Below are 21,489 nucleotides of genomic sequence, written 5' to 3'. Positions count from 1 at the left end.
CTTCCAAACCTTGTTTCCACAGACAAGCGCGCGCGCGCACACACACACCCCAAAGGGGGAGAAGCAGCGCGCGGCAGACGTTTCGCGTGTGTGTGTGTGCGTGTGCGTGTGCGCGCGCGCGGGGGAGGGAGGGCGCGCGGGGCTCTTGTTGCGCGCCCCCGCCTAACCTCCCCGCGTCTTATGTACACCGTGTGATTTTATTTTATTTTATATTTCCCTCCCTTCCTTCCTCCCTTTTTTTGCATTCTTGCAGTAGTACGCCCAGTTGCTTCCTGGTTAGAGCTCGCTTGGATGGGGGAGGGGCGGCGCAGGCAGCAGCGGAAACTCGGCGCTTCAGATAAGAGCGTGCCCTGCACAGCCGTCGGCGACAGTCTTTTTGCACTGCAGCTGCCGGAGGTTTTAGGGCGACGAGAATGCCGCTGTGACAAGGCGAGTGGCGCGTCCCATCTTTTTCCCCCCTCCCCTTTTCTCTCCCTTCCCCCACCTTTTTTTTCCCAGGGCTTGTTTTGGTTCTATTTATTTATGCTTTTCTTTTTCTTTTTCTTTTTTTTCTTTTTCTTTATCAAAAACAAAAACCAAGGTTTGGGAGGGTCGTCCTTTCCCGAATACCCCCAAAAATGCCTTGGTCGACCCGTCCGAGATCTGATGGTTGCCTCTGAAAAAATGTTGAGAGGTAAGACGTCTTTCCTTGTTGCCGATCAAGACTGGCGGGGAAAGGCGGGGTGGGGGGGGGGCAGAAAGAGAAGCGAGAGAGCCAGCAAATGCTTTTAGGTTTCGATTGGGCTGCCGCTTTAGATCGGAGTCGCATTAGAAGCCGCTTGGCTTCCCCCCCTCCACGTCCCGGGCCGGAGGAAGCCGAGGAAGCGAGCTTGGAGGGCCGCCGCCGGTGGGAACTGGAGATCTCCTCCACAGTTTTAAGGATTTCTTCTCGCCGTGCTTAAAAAAAAAAAAAAGAAAAAAAGGAAAGAAAACGAAAGGCAGAAGGTCGCAGTTGCAATTCTGCCTCCAGCCGCAGTTTCCTCTCTTACGCGGTCTGTGTGTGTGTGTGTGTGTGTGTGTGTGTGTGAGAGAGAGAGAGAGAGAGAGAGAGAGCTGTTGCTTTGCAGGGTCGTGCAGTTTTGCAATCTGCACAGACACACGCAGGCACAAACACACACACACTCGCGCCCAAAGGCTGAGGCTAAGCAGGTGTACGAAAAGGCCCCCTTCCCTCGTTGACCTTTGTTTCGGGTTTATGTTACTCCCTGAACTTGGCGTGCTGCGTGTCCCTTATTTTAGACCCAGCGCCGATCCACTTGGCTGTCGGGGAGGGTAGGACACTTGACTTTGACAGGCCTCGCGTATCATAGCGCTCCATATTGCAGCCACCCCTCCGAGTCCGAAGCCTTTACCTCCCCTGGCAAAAATTAGAAGCGCGATTCCACCCTAATTTTCTCCCCCCCCCTTCTTGGAAGACAAATTTTTTTTAAAAAAGTGTGCTGTAAAGCGGGAGCCCATGTTTTTTTTTGGGGGGGGGGAAAGAAGGCTGACACATTGCCTACCGCATTTAGATTAACATGTGACATGTTTAGTTGTACTTCCTTATATGGAGAGCACTATAATTTGGCATCCCGAGGGATTTGCCCAGGTTCACAAGTTCTGGAGAGTCCTTAAGTATATATATATACTTATATATATATATATATATATACACATACATACATACATACATACATACATATATATATACATATACATATATATATATATATATATATATATATATATATATATATATATATATATATATACATACATACATACATGCAAGTGTTAAGAATTTGCTTGTATTTTGATCGGCAGATAAATTGTGTGACTTTTACTAGAAATGCACTTCATGTGTGAGGGGAAAAAAAAAGAGGTGAAACCGTGAGGATTTAAGGTTTCTTTCTGGGATGTGGTGCAGTGTATGGTAGCATCTACAAAGTAGATAACTGGCACAGTTAAGGTTAAAAAAAAAAGCCAGCTCGCTTGCTGTTTACCCAGAGCTTCTGAATTCTCAAGTGAGCTGTTACAGGCATTTGGTTTTAGTTAACATGAACAAAAGTCCCAAGGGAAAAAAGTTAGAGGGGTTCCCCTCCCTTTTGAATGCATCTGTTTAGCTGTAGTATTCCATTTGGATTGTATACAAACTTGTAAGCCGTCTGCTCAAAAGGATAATTTGCAAATGTTTGTGTCTATGTATAGAAACATAAAGACTTATACCATCAGTTTATATGTGTAAATATCTTTAATTATAGGGATGAATATACATTTGATAGATAAATAAAACATGTTATAATATATATTGAATGGTTATACTGCCTGGACGTGTGCTTCCAAATATGTAACTGTGCCAGACTCAGATGGGGGAAGAAGAGCTGTCAGAATTTTCAAAATCTAGGGAACCCTTTGAGGCACAAAAAAGTTAAGAGGCTAAGACTTGGAATATGTATTAAAAGAGAACAAGACAAAAGTGAACCTAATTAGTGAATGGTTGCTATGTAGAAAGGTCCTATTTGGATTGTTCAGGTGTCAAAGGATGTATTGTTTATAAGAGTTTTAATGGCCTGGAAAGGAGTCTGTACAGTCGTGTTGCAAAATGTGGCACTGACCACCATGACTAAATAGGATTAGAGAAAAGCACTTGAGGGAGAGACTTAGCAAAGGTAGACAGAGCCTGCAGCTTCCAAAACGGGAAGTAAGCTTGCTACTGCTATATATTTAAAAAATAATGGAAAGTCATTTGCAAAACTGATTTTGAAGCAGTGTAAAGCAGCAATCCTATTTATTTGTAGTAAGTCTAATTGAATTGAGTGGGTTCTTTTTGTAAAGATTTGGTAAATTGTATTTATTTTTGTTATTGTTTGGTAACAGTTCTTGCAGTTTTATCATAAATGATTTGTTAGATCTGGCCAATATCTAGTAGACCTACAGGAGAAAGACAAAATGTTTCAAATTTAGATAGCAAAAAGCTGAGGCATCTGTCAGTGATTAGGAATCTTAAGATAGGTCAAAAGTGACAGCAAGAATCTGGGGGAAAGGAAGAAAAGATGAATGATATGTATATTAATTATCAGCAGATAATAAAGTAGTTAATTATCCAGTAGAATATATACTGTTTACTTTGTTGCACTAATCAAATATTAAGTACTTCGAGGGAAATATCAGATTAAAAAACTAGTTCTTTATGAAACAAATCTAATAGGGTAACATTGGCCTAGTCTAGACATCACACTGCAATTGCTACATCATTGTCGGATAGCTAAGAGTGAGTCTGCCTTCTTTTTCTTTTCTCATTCTTTTTTCCCCTGAGCTTGTATGTTTTCTTTTGTTTTCTGGCTGTGGGCTCCAATTGTGATTTATATATGTTATACAATAATGATATCTGGCTTGGAATAATTACATTCACTAACCACAATTTATTGATAAACCGGAATTTGAAATCGGGTTTTGAATTTAGAGGAAGAGAAATAAGAAACTTTTTGTAATTGTAACTAGTTTACATTAGTTTAAGCTTTTCAGAAAGCTGTCCTTATTGCTTAGTTCAAAAAGTATTTGTGTATTTGTCTGATCTGGGGGGGGGGGAGGGGGACACTGTAATTTGTAACACTTAAGGTTGAGTGTTTGTTATATTGTAACATCTGATCCTGGACATTGCTTCTTGATATACAGTAGGAAGAAAAGTAATCAAAATGTGGAGTGCTAGGTATTTAGGTTCAGGAATGCAAAACAGATTGTATTTAGCCCTTGCAAAAATAAAAATTAGGCAGGATATGCAGGGATATGTTCCTAGGACCCATGGCTAATTTATGGGAGAAAAGAGGCCTGACATTGCATATATCTTTGATCTGTGCACTATCTTGACTTTTCTAGTTGAGTATATTGAGTTACATATGTTAGTCTTCGAAGAACTATTGAACATCTTAATTACTTAGGAAAAGATTGATATAAAGAAGAAGGTTGGGAAAGCTCAAGTTCCTGATATATTATAAATGTGGCAAACCATCATTATTACCTTAAAAAGTTTTTTAATGTAGCATTCATAGCTAGACAGTTCTTCTTGAAAAATATAGGGCCATATGTGCTGCCATGAAAAACTACTGTTCTAAATTTGAGATCTTAAAGATCTTGTATCCTGAGCAGGTCATTTGAAAAGGAATTCAGAAAGCTGTTATGTAATCTTAAAGAGACCATTTGTTGGTATTTACTTTTCACCACAACAATTATGTGATAAGACCATCTTCTTCGGATCAATGATTTACCCTTAGCTACCTGGCTTGTGTCATCAACCTAGCACCCTACGACTTACAACTGGAGAAGGAACAGGATCTCTACATTCTGAGTAATATATTTGGCTTACCTGATAACTGCTGAAATGTTTATACATGTTGGAAAAGTATTTCTTGAGTTTTATTTATGATCAGGATTCAAAATTCACTTTCAACAATTCTAAAGCATAGTTCATATCTTTTATGATATTGGGATGTTTGTTTTCATTTAAACATACCTTATAATAAAGTAGTTTTGAAAGATCCAATTTTCCCACTATTTGTTGTTAAATGAAAGTGCATTTTTTGTCTCTGTGTGTGTTTGTATTGCCGGTTAGTATTTTTAACATACAGTTGTTAAATACCCCTTGTTTAAAGTATATAGTTGGATATAATTTTTTTGAAATCCCGTTGTACAATTTAACTTTGGCATTGTTTTATTTATTTGTAGCGCATATGGCTACTAAGTAACAAAAATACTCAATTGGCAAAAGAAAATACTTTTCTTTTAAATTACAAAGCAAAAATTATATTGTTGGTGTATCTGATGTGTGGCTGTAGATTTCTTTATGAGATAGTCCTTAAAATGTTTTCCTTTTCAGTAGCATAATAAGCCACAATTTAACTATGGTTTATTAAATAGACCACAGTTATGTGAGTCTTCACAATTGTGAAGTCATAAATCTAATGGATCTCACATCATGTAAATGAAAGGTTTGGGTGATGTGTGAACTCAGTCATTCTGTTCAACATGATTGAGAACTACTTTTGATTTGGCCTAATCTATAGAAAGTTTATTTAATAACATTTTGAATGATATAATTTAGATAGCATGTGACAGGATGGATGGAATTGTTGCATCAGAAACAAAAAAGCTCTTTAACATCCCCTTATTTTGGAAGTGCTTAAAGTTTCTTCATTTCTACAAGATGAGTTGGGAGCAAATTAAAATTCCTTCATGGATATAGTAACTATTAGACAATTAGTATATGTGCTTTAAAGTTTGTAACTGTGCACAAAAAGTGCAAATGATCACATACTCATTAGTTTTAGGATTTAGTAGACATCTTCTGAAACAGCATTAATTAATTACAGCCTGACTGAAAAGCAACTATTTTGGGTTGCTGAGAAATGTCACAGATTATGGATTGAAATTTGAGATTCCCAGAAGAGATGGACTGTTGTACAGAAAACACTGCAAGGAGTTTTAAATAAAGCAAGCTGCACTACTTCCTTCTTGGGACTAAGAATGAGGAGGCTTTCTCTAGGCTGCAAGTACAAACATACCTGTCTGTTTTATGTACAATCTTTAGTTGCAAATTTTAAGAGAGAGATAATGGACAATGCAGGAGGTGGGGAAGCCTAGTAATTTGCAGGATGGGCCTTAACACCTCCTGATGTTCACAACTCTGTGTTAGTGCCAGTTAGATGTGTTATTTAGTTGTCGATTACTGTCATTCTGAAAATAAGGAGAAACAAACATGAGAATAGTAACAGATACAAGCTGTGAAACATTTGCTATTAAAAATATTTATGTTTGCTAGAAATGCAATACTATATATTATTTCCATGTATGTGTTACTGAAGATTAAAATATGACCTTTACAGTAAAGAAAATAACTATATAGCATTTTAAAGGTAAGCAATCATTTTACAAGATGAGCTATTGTACTTCGGTCTGTTTTCTAGAGAACTACCAATTGTTTTCTATGGTGTGTTATTTGTGCTACTGGAGATTGTTAAAACTCTGCCATATTTTTTACAAAGGATATTGATGAATATTTAAGCAGTTGCAGCCACATTTACCAAAACATAATTCTGTCCCTATTTTTCCTGGGTTTGTTCTTTCACTGATATACAGGAACTGGTTTCTGCCTTCCTGGTTTTCCTTGTTAAGGTAAAACAATTGCTTTCTTAAATAGTGAATAATGTGACAAAATAAATACTGTTTCCTTGCAGGAATCCTAGTGATTTGGAATTTGACTGCCCTTTAAATGCTCAAGAAGTCATTAGAATGTGCTCCATTAAAGTCTGGAACAATATTCCTTATTTATATCACTAGAGACTGCATGTGGAATTGAAGAGCATATGCAAACACATCTAAACGTCACATGGTGACCTAGCACAACATTATAGAATAAGAAAAAAAAATCAGAACCCTTGTGATCATTATGTGCTCTTGAGTGTTACATGAGATCAAATAAAATAAAATCTTTATTATGGCCAAAGAACAAGATCAAACATGAGTATTAGGTGTGAGCAGTTCTTTCTCATACAAAAAAAAGAATATTTAGAGCTGCAGTCCAATTTTTACTTGAGCAATAATTATCCAAATAAGACTTTTTTTTCCTTATCTGGCTTTAGAGTGTCCATTGCTGCTTGTTCTATGTGTTTACTACTGATCTCCTGATGAATGCTTCCTAATACATTTTTAGTGTTCACATATGTATGCTGGCAATTTGTGAATGTCTGCCAACTCAGAGACATTGAGATGCTGGCATATATGTGGATACTAATGTCAGCCCTCTTGTATGTCCAAAAGTGAAAGGGTAATATTTCTTCTTTTTCAAGCATTCAGTTGTAATGAATTCATTTTATTCAATTGGGACCATGAACATTTCACCAAATTTTGAATTTCCACTATAAAGTGTCTATCATGCATAATAATTTAATAATATATAATGGATATAAATTGCCCCTTGACAGGTTCAAATCCTTTACTTGAAAAATGAAGTCAGTTTCAAAGAATCAAATGAAGCTGTAATAATTAAGGTTTTACGGATATGTTTGTAACTTTCCAGTTGTTGTCTTATCATGCTCAAAAGAATTAGCAGCAACTGGGTTGATTCAAAAGGCAATATGTACTAAGTAAGCAGTTTCTGATTCTTAGGCCCTTCAAATTTGGATTGGTGCATAACCCTATTGTATAATATGCAAACTTTTTTGAAATTATCTGGATTTCATATATGGTGTGTGGATTGGATTTCCATCTATAAAGATTCTATGTCCTAAATTATCCAAAATACAGATAAGTTTGTATTTTGATGTATATTCTTAATATTTCTCTGATATGTTCAATGTTTTGCCTAACAGCATGTACATTTATTTGTATTTATCTGATAACTTTCATAACTGATCCAAATAAAAAGACTGGGCTGGATTACAGCATGTTAAAATGTATGTAAGCAGCAACACTAATAAATCAGTTCTTCACAGGATTAACATTTAACTAGTTCAAGGTTTGGGAAAATAAAATAACAGTGATCTTCTGTATGCTCTGAAAGTGTGGGGAGGTGAAGGGAATTCAGAAGCTGAGAGCAGCCATAGAGAAGATCTATGTCTTTTCATCCATGTCTTTTCGTTATAGGTAGTTCTCTGTCAATGACCGTATGTTGTTTGTGACAGTTTCAAAATATGACAGCACGGGAAAAAGTGCTTTAGAGCCCCCCAGAGCTGCTTTATCGATGAGAGGGTGGCATATGAATATAATAAAACTAATGACAGCCGCAGTTGTCATAGCCTTCTTTGTGCACTTTGCTCCCTTCCTTTCATCTTGGTTAACTGAATTTAAACTGAATGACAGTGCATGGTTTTTGTTTATTATTTTAATGTTTATATCATGTTTTAATTATATAGCTTTAAGCCACCTAGAGTCGCCACGGCAACATGGGCAATATAGAAGTTGATAATAAATAGACCCTCCCAGCTATGGCCTCCATCTGCTTTTAAAAAACAGTCAGATATAAATCCAGAAGAACCACCAAATCATGCATCAATTAATTCAGTGGGAACTACAGGAACAATTACTGGGATTAACGTTCCTGAATATTTACTCATTTGTAAAGAATTACAGGTTGAGTTTATTTTGCCCCTCCTATAGCCAGACTGCCTCCTGGCACCGCCCCAAGATTTCCATGGCATGAGAATGGCACTGTTTGGCTGAATGTCATCAATATATAGTGGTGTTTAAAAGTTTGTAAACCTTTTGGAATGTTCAATATTTCTGCATAAATATTGACTTGGGGATCTGTTGGGATTGTCCCACTTCAGATTAGGTTAGGAGATGAGATGATCCATCCCGTTTTTGTATTAGTCCTTTTTATCTAGTTTTGGTTAATTTTAACCTTTTAATTCTTAATGCAGAAGGTTTTTAATGTTTTAATATCACCATTTTTATATTGTGTTTTTATATTGTAAGCCTCCCAGAGTTGCATGACAGTGAGATGAGCGGTACATTAAATAAATAGATAGATAAATAAATAAAACCTAAAATATGATCTGTTTTCTACACAAGTCTTAAAACCAAAAAGTATCCATATAAGCAAATGAGATGTCATTATACTTGTTCATATTTAATGAGAAAAATATATCTGTGCTACATTAGAAAGATGGTCTTTTGTATTATTAAAACATTTTCTGAGCTGTGGGTAAAGACAATTTGTTTCAGAATTTCAAACTTCATGTGCCAGAAGATAAATATACTTAAAATATTGTTTGTTTAGCTTATTGAGGATAACAAAGTAATTAGTCACATGACAAGCATAGATCTGACAAAGTAATATCAACATTGGGAGTGTACTCCCATATTTTTTTTTCCCTGAAAGATAAATATTCTAAACATATCCTGAATGTCCTCAGTAATCCTCTGTTGAGCTGATCTTATAAAGGTTTGATGAAGATGTCATGCATTCTTGAATGTACTCTGCATTCATTTTGACTAGAAAAAAGTAGATAAAATTATATATGCGTTTATATAAAGCAAGTGCTTCAATCTTCAATTTATTTCTACAAAGGATTAGTTTTTATGTATGCAACAGAAAATACTGTGCAATTTCAGTGGTATTGGCATAACTGAGAAATTAGTATGAGACACTGAATAGTGTTTTAAATGTGCAAACATATGCTTTATGTTTAATATCAAATGATAAAACTAAATCAAATTCTGAATCCTTCAGAGAAGTTGCATTGTTACTCATTATTTGTTAATAATTTGTTACTATAATTTGTTAATAATTAGATGCTAACATTTTTTCCATAGGAGCTATCATTTAGTATAAGCTACATGCGGCAGAAATGGTTGTAGATGTGGTTTCATTGCAAATGAGAGTTTCATATAAGCTAAAGGAAAATCATGCTCTCATCAAACAGATTATTTTCTTCATTTATGACTATGGACTTCAGACAGACAAGAATGCATATTGATGGACATGCCCTTAATGGTTTTCTTGTCTTCAACATTATTGCAGTTATTATGACAACTGTCAACAGGCACAAAAGCTTCCACATTTGCTGTTTGTTAAGTAGCCTAGAATGCAGGATAACCACTACGCACAGATGTTATCATAGGCCAAGACATCGATACAGTATTTATCACTGGAAAAGTCACATGGAAATAATTTAAAATCATTTCTAACCATATGTTATCTGCGAAACATAGCATTTGTGAACACAAGAAATTCAGTTACCATAGCCAGAACAGGCAGACACAACTTTGGCCATTTGTATCTTCCCAAAACTTCCCAAAATGTTATGAAACTGAACAATTCTGTAAAAGTGTTTCAATCCATCAATCCATCAATAAATTTTGTCCTTGTTGCTCACAAACAAAAAATTAATAAATACCCTGTTTCTCCAAAGATAAGACATCCCCTGATAATAAGCCCAATCGGGCTTTTGAGTGCATGTGCTAAAATAAACCTCCCCCCTGAAAATAAGCCCTCCCTGAAAATATTTAAATGCAGAGCTGGACATCAGGTAAGATGGCAAGAGCAGCCCCGTCTTGCTCCACGCGCCTCAAAATTATAAGGCCTCCCCGAAAATAAAGCCAAGCGCTTATTTCGGGGTTCAAAAAATATAAAACGGTCTTATTTTCAGGGAAACACGGTACAAAAACAAAATAAAGCAAAACCTAGACTCTAGATACTTTAATATATAATAATAGTCATATAATAATACAACCAATGGATAACTATATTAATATAGGAACTTACAGATTTTATATCACTAGCTCCACTAGCTTCTGAAAATTGTAAGGGGTATGTCTGCATGAGTGTGTCGTGCATCCTTGCCTTAGGTTATAAGTTATTCCATACGAGGGAGGCCTCTGTTGGGAACCTCTGCTTTTGGGCTCGCTCTTGTCATGTCCTGCTCAGCTTGTGTTCTTTATTCAGATCAGAGGGACAGTTCATCAGAAAAAGGTGGTATCTTAGGTAAGAATGCACGAAATATTGAACATGAAATCAAGGGACCCTTCCAAGATGTACTGTAACTGTTATGTGGGATTTCAAATTATTTTTTTATCGGGGGGGGGGTTATCTAAGCAGAGGTCAGCAAATACTAAGTGCAAGATACAATCACATATTGTATCTTGCACTTTAATAGCAAGGCTCATATCTCTTGTTTGCTTTTATGAACTGCATATCTGGACTGATGGCTTGGCTTTTGAAATAGGCAGTCCCAGATTAAGAAAGAGATCCATTCCTGAGTCTAGAAAGTCTAAATTCCTTAAATTCCTTGAATTTGTATTTAATCTGAACATATTATTTAGCATCAATTTAGCCAAATGCTTTTCTTGGTATATAGCAGTGATGGTGAACCTTTTTGGCACCAAGTACTGAAAAGGGAGTGTGAGCGTGCTCGTCTGGGCTACAATCCGGAAGAGGAAGTGCCCAGGGTGCATGCATATGCCCAAAAATGAACTTCTGGTTTCTGGCATGCACATGCGTGCCAGCCAGTTAGTCTTCTGGGTGTTGGTGTGCATGCATCCGTGACAATCAGCTGACCGGCACACATGCTCATGCAGGAAAACGGAAGACCAGCTCTTCCATTTTCCAGCACTGCCGCATGCACAGAGGCCAGCTGATCGTCGCGCACATACGTGCCAAAAACCCAGAAGAGGAATGGGCAACACCGCATGTGGCAGGCAATATGGCTTTGTGTGCTACTTCGGGCATGTGTGCCATAGGTTCGCCATCACGGGTATATAGTATTTATTTTACTTGTCTATGCATATAAAATACTTAACAAACGCCTTCAAAAACAAACACTTAGAAAAAAGGACTTATTAAAGGTTAGCACTAACACTCATGAAAACATTGAGCAGCTTCAGCTGTTCGTTGGCAAGAAGAAAGAAAAATGTGTCCACCATTTTTAGTAAAAAGCAGTCAGTTTGTAAATACAAAATGAGTTGTGTTCAAGTCAAAGGTAATCCAGGGCTCTCTGGAGTTATCATCCCATCTCTTATTTCATCATGAAAAATAAATTATTCCCATTAATACAGATGTTTAATGCTTGCACTTTTCTTAATGATGAAAGGAAGCACTTTTCTGCTCAATTTTTTTATTTTTAATGTGAGCTTTAACAAAATAAGTCCTATTGTCCTTCTCTTGGTGTTCTTCCGATGACAGAATAACAAAACAGAATAAAACTTTTTGACAGAGATACAGATTGTGTTTCTTGAAGTTGAAGAAGAACCGTTTTAATTTAGAGATGACTAATTTAAAATATTACTTAAACTGACTGGTATAAAATATGATCAAACAGTTGCTAATTATACTAAGTCAGTTGAGAGGAAATTGGAAATGAGGACACTCAGCAGAGGAAAAGAAGAGACTAATGCACCATTAAAAGATTTAGGAGATTTAGTTAAGAAAACAGTGAAGACTCAGGTTTGTAGATGAACTAAATTGATGGCCCTCCCACATACTTGGCTTTACTTACCTGGTAAATATACTATACATTCCTTCTCAATTACTTTTATACAGATAGACCTTGTTTTACAGCAGTTCATATAGTGACCTTTCGAAGTTCAATGATACTGACAAAAGTGACCATTTTTCACATGACCATCACAATGTTCCCCTGGTCACATGATCAAAATTCAGACTTGGTACCTGACTCATATTTGGATGGTTGCAGTATCCTGGGGTTATATGATCACCTTTTTTGATCTTTGACAAGCAAAGTCTGTGGGGAAGCCAGATTCACTTAACAACCGTGCTACTAACTTAACAACGGCAGTGATTCACTTAATTTCTTGTGGCAAGAAAGTTAATAAAATGAGGCAAAATTCACTTAGCAATTGTCTCAACTAGCAACAGAAATTTGGGCTCAATTGTGGTTGTGAGTCAAAGGCTACCTATAGTGCAATTGTTGTCATCTTCGTTATTTCTTGTTCTTTATCCAGAATAAATAATCCAGGTCATTTCAACCAACAAAATAGCCAATGAAATCCACTTGAAGGCAAGACTTTATGATTTCAGAGTGCACAAGATTAAGTGGTTGACTCGTTCCTCTCTATGGTCTCTCCAACAACCTTTCTCAATTTGATTTCTTTCAAGGATGGTGACACCTAACCATACCAGCATGTAATTTGGGGAGTGTTTGCTCAATACAACTGAAGAACATCGGGTGAAGGAAGATTGCACAAAATTCTTAATGTATTTTGAGAGTGAATTTAAACTTATACTCTATGATTACCTGACATTTTGTCATATTTTTACTGAATTTACGGTTATATGGTAAAAAAACTCTCCAAAATATGGCAAAAATTATGAATTCTGATTTTGGATATGCTTAAATATTAATTATATCACATATTCTAATGTCTCAAACTGCCATAGAAAGTTGTGTTGAAGCTAAAATCCTAACTTGAGATTTTACAATAGACCTACACAAATTTTAGGCTCATGGAATTTCTAGAATTAGTTAGTTTACAGTTTTACTAAGTGACCAATCTAATACTTACTACTGGTAACAGTGAGGCACCTATTTGAAAATTAATAGCTCAGAGTAAGTCAATTATTTTGACCACTTCACAAATACTAGATTGGAGTGACCATAATATGTAGTGCAAAATATACCTTGGCCACTTTATGGATCACTATAAATCTACTGTGCATCTGTTAATCTAGTATTCTAAATTAGAAAATGTGTACATGGGTAGGTGAAAAGTTTTTAGATTGTAGCTATCTGCAAAGTATGTATAGATGTATGTAGAGAAGATACTGATCTGTCTTTTGTTTAATCCTGGTTTAAAAGGAGGGTGATTAAAAAAAATGATATATTTATATATACCCTCAAGAGGTTTTGATAAGGTTGGGGTGGCCTCCAAATATTCTGCTATGGAGTCAGTTTACAAAATCAAGATTGTTAACTTCTATAGTAAAACTGCATTAGATATTGTTATATGAACTTCCAGTTCATTTTATAAAATACCAAAAGACATTCCTATGGTTAGGATTTGTTTTTATATAAATTAATACTTAATACTTTAGATCAGAAATCCTTAGAAATAGATCCTTGGCAAAAAGGACATTTTATTTTTATGCTATTTTTAAGGCATCACAAAATTTGAAATTCTATATTAAATACATAAGTGGTTAAACAACAGCCAAGCAAGGGATAGAAACACAACCTTACAATTAGAAATCATAAGAATTTAATCAGCTTACACTAATAGAAAAAGTATAAAAAGTGTTAAATATTGCAATTAGACAAAGATAAAAGACCTTAAGAAGTGGGAAAAAGGGGTACAGAATATTTTCTCTGGCTTGGGGTAGGCTTCATTTAATGAGTTAATTTTTTCATAACTAGTACATTCAGTTATTTACATATCACTCATCCTGAAAATGTGTGTGTATGTATATGTGTGTGTGTGTGTGTGTGTACGTACACACACACACACACACATACATATATTGTGAAATATATAAAATCATGCAAAATTCTCTGACAGGATAAATTGCATAATCACTTCAACTTGGCAAGATTGATAGTATTGATGCCTTGGTTTGAAACTTGTAAACCAGAAAATAACTAGCTTATGTTAGCCTAATATTGAATGGTGGAAGATAGGAACCCTTTCAATCCACTTATTTTACATATTTCAAGTAGTGTATGTGTGTGTGTGTGTGTACATATATATATATACACACACACACATACAAACTTACTACAAAATTCTTATTGTCATGATTTTTAAGTCGGCAAAATGGTGCATCATAGGGCAATAATTTTTGAATGTAGGAACCTCAACTAATTTTTAGAACCGCTAACTTATAAAAATTCAAAATACAGACCCCATGACCCTGAGGAAATGAAATTTGAAAACATTGTGGCTGCTGTGCTGCTAGGCACATGAACTTCATTTTTTATATTCTGTGACAGTTTCCCAGCCAGTCTTGCAATCCCTTGCCCCCTTCCCTACCCAGCAGCAGTTACTTATCTGTCTACTGGGGACAGAAGGAAAGCAGAAAGAAGGGAGTAAAGAAGGGCAGGACAAGAAGTACAGATGGAAACTTAATCAAGGACAGATAGATCCAACCTTGCCCTACCAATGGTCACAAGCCAAGGTCATCTCAATCTTCAAAAAGGGAAACCCTAGCCTAGTTGAAAATTACAGATCAATCTCTCTATGTTGCATCACCTGCAAAGTCATGGAATCAATCATTAATCAATCTATTACCCTCCACCTAGATAAAAAAAACCTACTCTCCATCAAACAATTTGGTTTCAGAAATTTTTTTTCCTGTAATCTACAACTACTAAATTGCAAAAATATATGGACTACACATCTTGATCAGAACAAAGCAGTAGATGCAATTTACATAGACTTCTGTAAAGCGGTACACAACAAATTATTTCTAAAACTAAAATTCTATGGCATTTCTGGACTCCTACATGATTGGATAGCTGTCTTCCTGTCAAACAGACAACAAGTGGTCAAAATAGGAAGCGCTCTATCAAATCCTATACCTGTTGTGTTCCCCAAGGCAGTGTTTTAGGTCCAACACTCTTCATACTTTACATCAATGACCTTAGCGATCATATTAAAAGCAACTGTGTTCTCTTCGCTGATGATGTTAAACTACTCAACACCACCGACAATGCAACTACCCTTCAAAAAGATCTTGACTATGTGTCAGATTGGTCTAACAAGTGGCAACTTCAAATCTCAACCAACAAATGCTCTGTCTTGCACGTTGGGAAAAAAAATCAAAACATAAAATACAAATTAGATGGACATGACCTTGTAGATGACTCTCACTGTCAAGGACCTTGGACTACTCATTTCTAAAGATCTAAGTGCCAAAGCTCACTGTAACAACATTGTCAAAAAGGCATTAAGAGTTGTTAACCTACTCTTGCATAGCTTCTACTCTAGTAACATTGTATTACTAACTAGAGTATACAAAACATTTGCTAGACCAATTCTCGAATATAGCTCATCTGTCTGGAACCCGCACTGCATATTGGACATAAATACAATTGAGAAAGTCCAGATATATTTTACGAGAAGAGTCCTCCATTCCTCTACCCACAATAAAATACCTTATGCCACCAGACTTCAAATTTTGGGCTTAAGACAACTTAGAACTATGCCGACTTTGGTCTGACCTAAGTGTAGTACATAAAATTATCTGCCACAATGTCTTACCTGTCAGTGACTACTTCAGCTTCAACCACAACAATACACAAGCAAATAATAGATACAAACTCAAGGTAAATCGCTCCAAACTCGATTACAGAAAATACGACTTCAGCAACAGAGTGGTAAATGCCTGGAATACATTACTTGACTCTGTGGTTTCTTCCCTAAACCCCCAAAACTTTAACCTTAAACTGTCTACTGTTGACCTCACCCAATTCCTAAGAGGTCTGTAAGGGGCGTGCATAAGTGCACCAGCGTACCTATCGTCCCTGTCCTAATATTTCTTTTTACTCTTACTCTTTTCATATATTCAAATTATGTTTATACTTTTACCTGTTATCTTGTATATGCTTGACAAATAAATTAAAAAAAATTAAAAAATAAACCTAGAACTAAGGATACATTTCTTGACAGTAAGAACAATTAAGCAGTTGAATGGTTTGCCTCCAGAAGTTGTGGGTACGCCATCGCTGGGGGATTTAAGAAGAGATTGGACAATCATTAATCCAGAATAGTATAGGGCCTCGTGCTTGAGCAAGGGGTTAGATTAGAAGGCCTCCAAATTCTTTTCCAACTCTGTTATTTTGTATTCTGGAACAGGGGTGAAAGAAAGATGGAAGAAATATTTCTGATGCTCCCTGCCAACTTCCCACAAATAAACTCAATTGGAAATCTGCTCCCACTACTTCTTTGCCTACCCATGATCATTTTGTTTCCATATTTAGGAAAGAAAATATTTCTAAAATAATGAGCCAATGGGCCACTGGGTGTCTAGTATTGAATTAAATCTGATTACACATGAAAGCTATTCATTTAATTAAGGACATTCAAAAGAAAAAAAATAGAAAATACTTTATAGTAATATAATTTCTCCATTCAAGGAAAAATGGAATTTCAGCTTCTCTGACAGATGGATCTCCAGTTTCTGCTTAAATACAAGACAGTCTGTTCTAGTGTCAAACAGCTTTTATCATTAGGAATTTTCATTAAATGTTTGGGGCAGCAAAGAACAAGTTTTCTGTATCTTGTAGTTGACAGTCATTGATACATATAGAGCTAGAAAGAATAATTCAGATTCCTTGCTAATCATAGAAAGCATTTTTCTAAAAACAATGTTTACTGAATGTGCTGAAGGTGTCACACAGCTTTCAGGAGCCATTTTATAAGACCTTAAGATCTTTAGTACTTCTGTATTTCTTCCTGAGATGCTCCAGAAAGCACAGTTAACCTATATAAACACCAGACTAAGTGATTTGACCACAATAATGACAATAAGGAGAGAGAAAGAGAGAGGGAGGGAGGGAGGGAAGAGAAGAGAGAGAGAACATACACGCCATAGCCAGAGTTTTTGCTTCCTCTGTCCACAGAGGAACCTGTGCACAGGTTTTTATCATTTGTTAGTTTATATGAATGCCCCTCTTCCCCAAAACAATAGTGAACTAGCATGGAAGTAGTTAAGAAATTACATCTGCAAAACAATGGCGTGGAGCACATTATCTTTAAAGAAATAGCTGATGGAAATATGAAACATTTCTGAAGCATGAACACTAATGGAAAATACCTGATTTAAAGAAGGAGAGTGCAAATTGTTGAAGTTTTACAGTTTCTATGAAAAAGAAATGTACAATGATGACTGAGCATGGAATGATGGGAAAATGAAAATATTATTATCCTTCATGAATTAAATTACATATCTCATATCTGCCAACACTAAGATGTTGGTATTGTGTTGAAATTGGAGTGAAAAGCATTCTTATTTAAAATTAAGTGTAGAAAAAATGAACTTCAAATGGAATACTTTTTAACATTAAGTTTAATACGATATTAAGAATTTTAGCATGGATATGGGGCAAGACATTAGTTGCTTATTAAAGCATGTGAGGACAGTCTTAAAATGAATCAGATATGACCATAGCAGGTAAGTTTTTTGAGTTTTCTATCCCTAATGGGCAACAATAAAATGGGTTACCTATGCTTTCAAGTGTGCAACCTCTAACCTCTCTTTTATATGATCCCCTAGAATTTCCTTTAATCATGTTTGTTGCAAATTGGTGATGTAACATCTTTGAAAGAAATAGTCAAACAGGAATGCAGTAAGATTTAGTATAGAATTAAGTAACAAAAACATTAAATTTTTATGCCACTTTTTATATAAGGTGACTCTGGGCAGCTTACATTGTTCAAAATTCTTGCCCTAATTCCATGTAAACAATACTACCCACTGTACTGTTTCATGTTCCTTCTGTTGCTTAAGGCAAAAGATTTTGAGCATGAATAACCTAGGTATCTATCAGTTCAATTTAAAGAACCGATGCATTTGCTCTAAGCTTAAATAAGGAATTGTAGTACATAATAGCTACTGGTAAAACTGATAATACATTTGATTTTTTTCCCACTGATTTTTCCAATTGTAAACTTTAATGGGAAATAGTATAGAAATCAAATAATTAACTAATTAGTTGAAAAGAGAAAGAAAAGGAACAAATATAGTCTTCCTGCCAAACCTCTGATTGCTTTTCTTGATGGATAATTAATTGAAGTTGCCTATTCTTAGTTGCTGTACAAGTATCTGGATATGCCTTGTACTTCAAACCAATTCCATTTGGAAATTCATCTAAAGAGGAACTTCTCAGAACACCTGTTTTGCATAGGAATTGTGGTACAAGTTTGATACTGAATTAAAGATGAACGCTTGATGGAAGCATTTGAATGCAGCTAAGAGCACAGAATAATTCAGCTATAAATAGTATCAGCTTTTAGTATAACAATAGCTATGCCTTTGCAATACAACATCATGGGAAAAGTAACACCTACAAGCTCAGATTTGAGAGGAAAATGAATTTTTAAAATGTTAATAAAATATTAATGTTTTAAAATGTTAAAATGTTTTAAGAGGGATATATTCAGGATGTTTATTCTACAAAATTATTAAAACAATAGCTTACTAGTCTTTCTAAATAGATTTCCAGTTTTAAGCTTTGGTCTCAGACCTAGGTTCTAAATCACAAATTCTTATTATTTAAAATTATAAATAAAACATGAATAAGAACACTGTGTGTTTGCCTAATAGAATGGGACACAAATGTACATTTGAAGGCTGAGATTTGACCCAGCTACTTCTTGTTTTACAATTTACTCATTAAGGTTGATATATCTTTCACACTTACCTTGAAGTAATATCCATTTAATGAATAAAATCTATTGCCATCCCACAAAGCGAAGGGAAAGGAAGGAAGGAAGGAAGGAAGGAAGGAAGGAAGGAATCTAGAATCTAGAAGGAAGCCACGTAAATCATTAATCTTTAATGATTAATAATCATTAATCTTCATTGGGAAAACCAATGAAGAGGCAAAGCTGATCAAGAGACCAAGCTTTGCTGATAGAAAACTAGCTGTGTTTAAGTGATTTAAAAAAAATGATTTTTCGAAATCCAACCAATTCTTCTAAAACTCTGGGTTTCTACAGATCTATGTATAAATTAAAAAAAATTCTCAATATTTTGCTTGTTGAAATGTTATCAAAAGTTAAGCAACTTTTCTTCACAGCAAATGGGGAATTAAATTTGTATGTATTAAAACACACACAAATACACGTACCAAGAACATTATTTTTCCTTATTGTTTCCATCTTGTGGCTCTGACTGGCATGTTTGCCATTTTCAAAAATGTATTGAATTTATAAATCTTTACAGTATTGCAGTATTATTTCAATTATTAGTCCAAACCATCTTTGGAAGCATGCTTCTTAAAGTTTTCGAATGCTGTAGAAAAAGAGAATTTGGCCATTTTTAGCAATTGGAGGCTTTCAAGTATGAAAAGTATTTAGAACAGTTTCATAACTTTTGTCAAATCTACTGGGCCACATAGGCAAAACATACTTATTTGGGCAGGCATCCAAAGTGTTCAGAAATCATACTGTCAAATGCTTCTTTAAGGAATTTTAACTTTAATTTCAACCATGTATCTAATAAAAAAACACTTTGCCGATATTTTGGAGTATACAGAAAATATTAATACAGAATCCTGGAATGGTCAATAAAAGTATACTGCAATGATTCTTTTGATATTATTCCCTTAAAAACAAAAATCCCTCCAAGGAAAACTCCAGTAGGGAATATTTGTAATATCAGGTTAATCATTGTCCATCTTCTTGCAGATGTAGGGAAACAAAAAGAGAGACCCCTATACATTGCTTTCACTGTTACCGTCTCTGAATTCTAGTAATTTGTCCCATTCTGGCCTGAATAGGTTTTAGGGGTTTTTAATTGTATTGCTAGGGGTTTTAAATTGGGGTGGCTGTTTAATTTAATTTATTCTTAATTATTTTAACTTTTATATTGCATGTTATTTTAATTCTCGGCTGTTCACCACCCTGAGTCCCTTCGGGGAGAAGGCGGGATATAAATTTAATAAATAAATAAATAAATAAATAAATAAATAAATAAATAAATAAATAAATAAATAAAAAATTAGATCTTAATAATTAAGAAACAACTTTCTCCTGTATGTCAAAAGGGCATAGTTGAAAGAATAAGTGATGTCCTGTTTCCTGACATAATAGTATTTTACAAGAGGTTTGTTGATTTCTATACATTACATTGAATAAATGACAAGATTAGTATCCTTTGTTAATCATTAGAACCTTCTAGGAAGAGCAAGGAAGGAAACATATAGCTTAAAGGTTTTTCATTTTCTGAATTGTCCCATACATATTTTTTTAAAAAAATGCCAGTGGAAAAGCATTGGAAAGAATCGTTCTGTCCTATGCAGAATTTTACACAAATTCTATATAAATAAGCTGAGATTTCTTTTTGGATTTTATAAATAACTCAGAATCTTCTGGAGTGGGCAACCACATCAAATCTAATAAATCAAAGAGTCTGATGTTGAAAAACTATCTTAGAACATTTATAGTAAAAGTCAGCAGACTTAGACATGGTCAGGAATTAATTTAGGAACTGATACAAACATGTTAGGAACATGTAAAGGGTATAGTACTATTACCACCAGTTTGGTAGAAGCTAAAAAATCCAGTTGACATGGTTTTTTGTGCTCAGAATATTCATAAGGATGCTATCATAGATATTGATGCTGCATTTGAATGTAGCTAGGACAAGCTTCTCTCCCTCTCTTTGTCTCTGTCTCTGTCTCTCTCTCACTCGTTCTTGCAATGTTGCTTCAGATTCTTGTGGTCTGGATCCTTGTACCACTCAAATGGAATTGTGGCTACTGCCCTACTCTTGAATAAACAACTGTTTTCTGCTCTTCCAAGGAAGATTGTGTGTGTGTGTGTGTGTGTGTGTGTGTGAGAGAGAGAGAGAGAGAGAGAGAATCTATCTACTCTCTTGTACTCAATTTAGAGTGGTAGCGCCCTCAAGGATTTGATTGCTGTATATCCTATTTCAGTATGTGTGTTTATAGCTGCAATGTCATATCAGCAAAATAGGATTCTGTCAAGACTTGAGGGTTAGAATCTGGTTTCATAGTGCTGGGTTAATCCTCTATTTCTTCCTTCTCTTTTTATCAGCTTCATCTCAACAGGATAACAGACCTTTAAGCTGGGTTTCATATAGTAAAATGCCAGTATGTTATATGTGTGTGCACAGTACATTCAGAGAATATGCACACATAAAATTATTAAAAATAAAAATAAATCCATACCTTCATTTTTAAAAAACTTATTAAATATATATCCAATGTATGTTACATTAATTTACAGTCTCAGTTTGCATATGCACTTTTTATTAAAATGATATATGTCCAAGACATG

General features: G+C 35.3%; 1 protein-coding gene across 13 annotated transcripts in view; it reads left to right on the top strand.

The window, feature by feature from the left end:
• The first annotated feature begins 257 nt into the window (after positions 1-257).
• MBNL1 (muscleblind like splicing regulator 1) overlaps positions 258-21,489 on the top strand; it is a 181,016-nt gene continuing 159,784 nt past the window's right edge. For 4 of the 13 annotated variants that reach the window (XM_070945525.1, XM_070945520.1, XM_070945524.1 and 1 more), the window contains exons 1-2: positions 259-429; positions 581-673. The gene's annotated coding sequence lies outside the window, so the exon portion shown is untranslated. Of the gene's footprint in view, positions 674-21,489 lie in introns of all 13 variants that reach the window. The other 9 variants (XM_070945528.1, XM_070945526.1, XM_070945532.1 and 6 more) reach the window with 7 other exon arrangements.

This window comes from Pituophis catenifer, unplaced genomic scaffold, assembly GCF_029215685.1.
Source record: "Pituophis catenifer annectens isolate HBS135680 unplaced genomic scaffold, rPitCat1.0.hap2 SCAF_6, whole genome shotgun sequence".
Classification (NCBI taxonomy): domain Eukaryota; kingdom Metazoa; phylum Chordata; class Lepidosauria; order Squamata; family Colubridae; genus Pituophis; species Pituophis catenifer.
The sequence above is the reverse complement of the archived record's forward strand: the minus strand, read 5'-3'. Positions and strand labels throughout refer to the sequence as shown.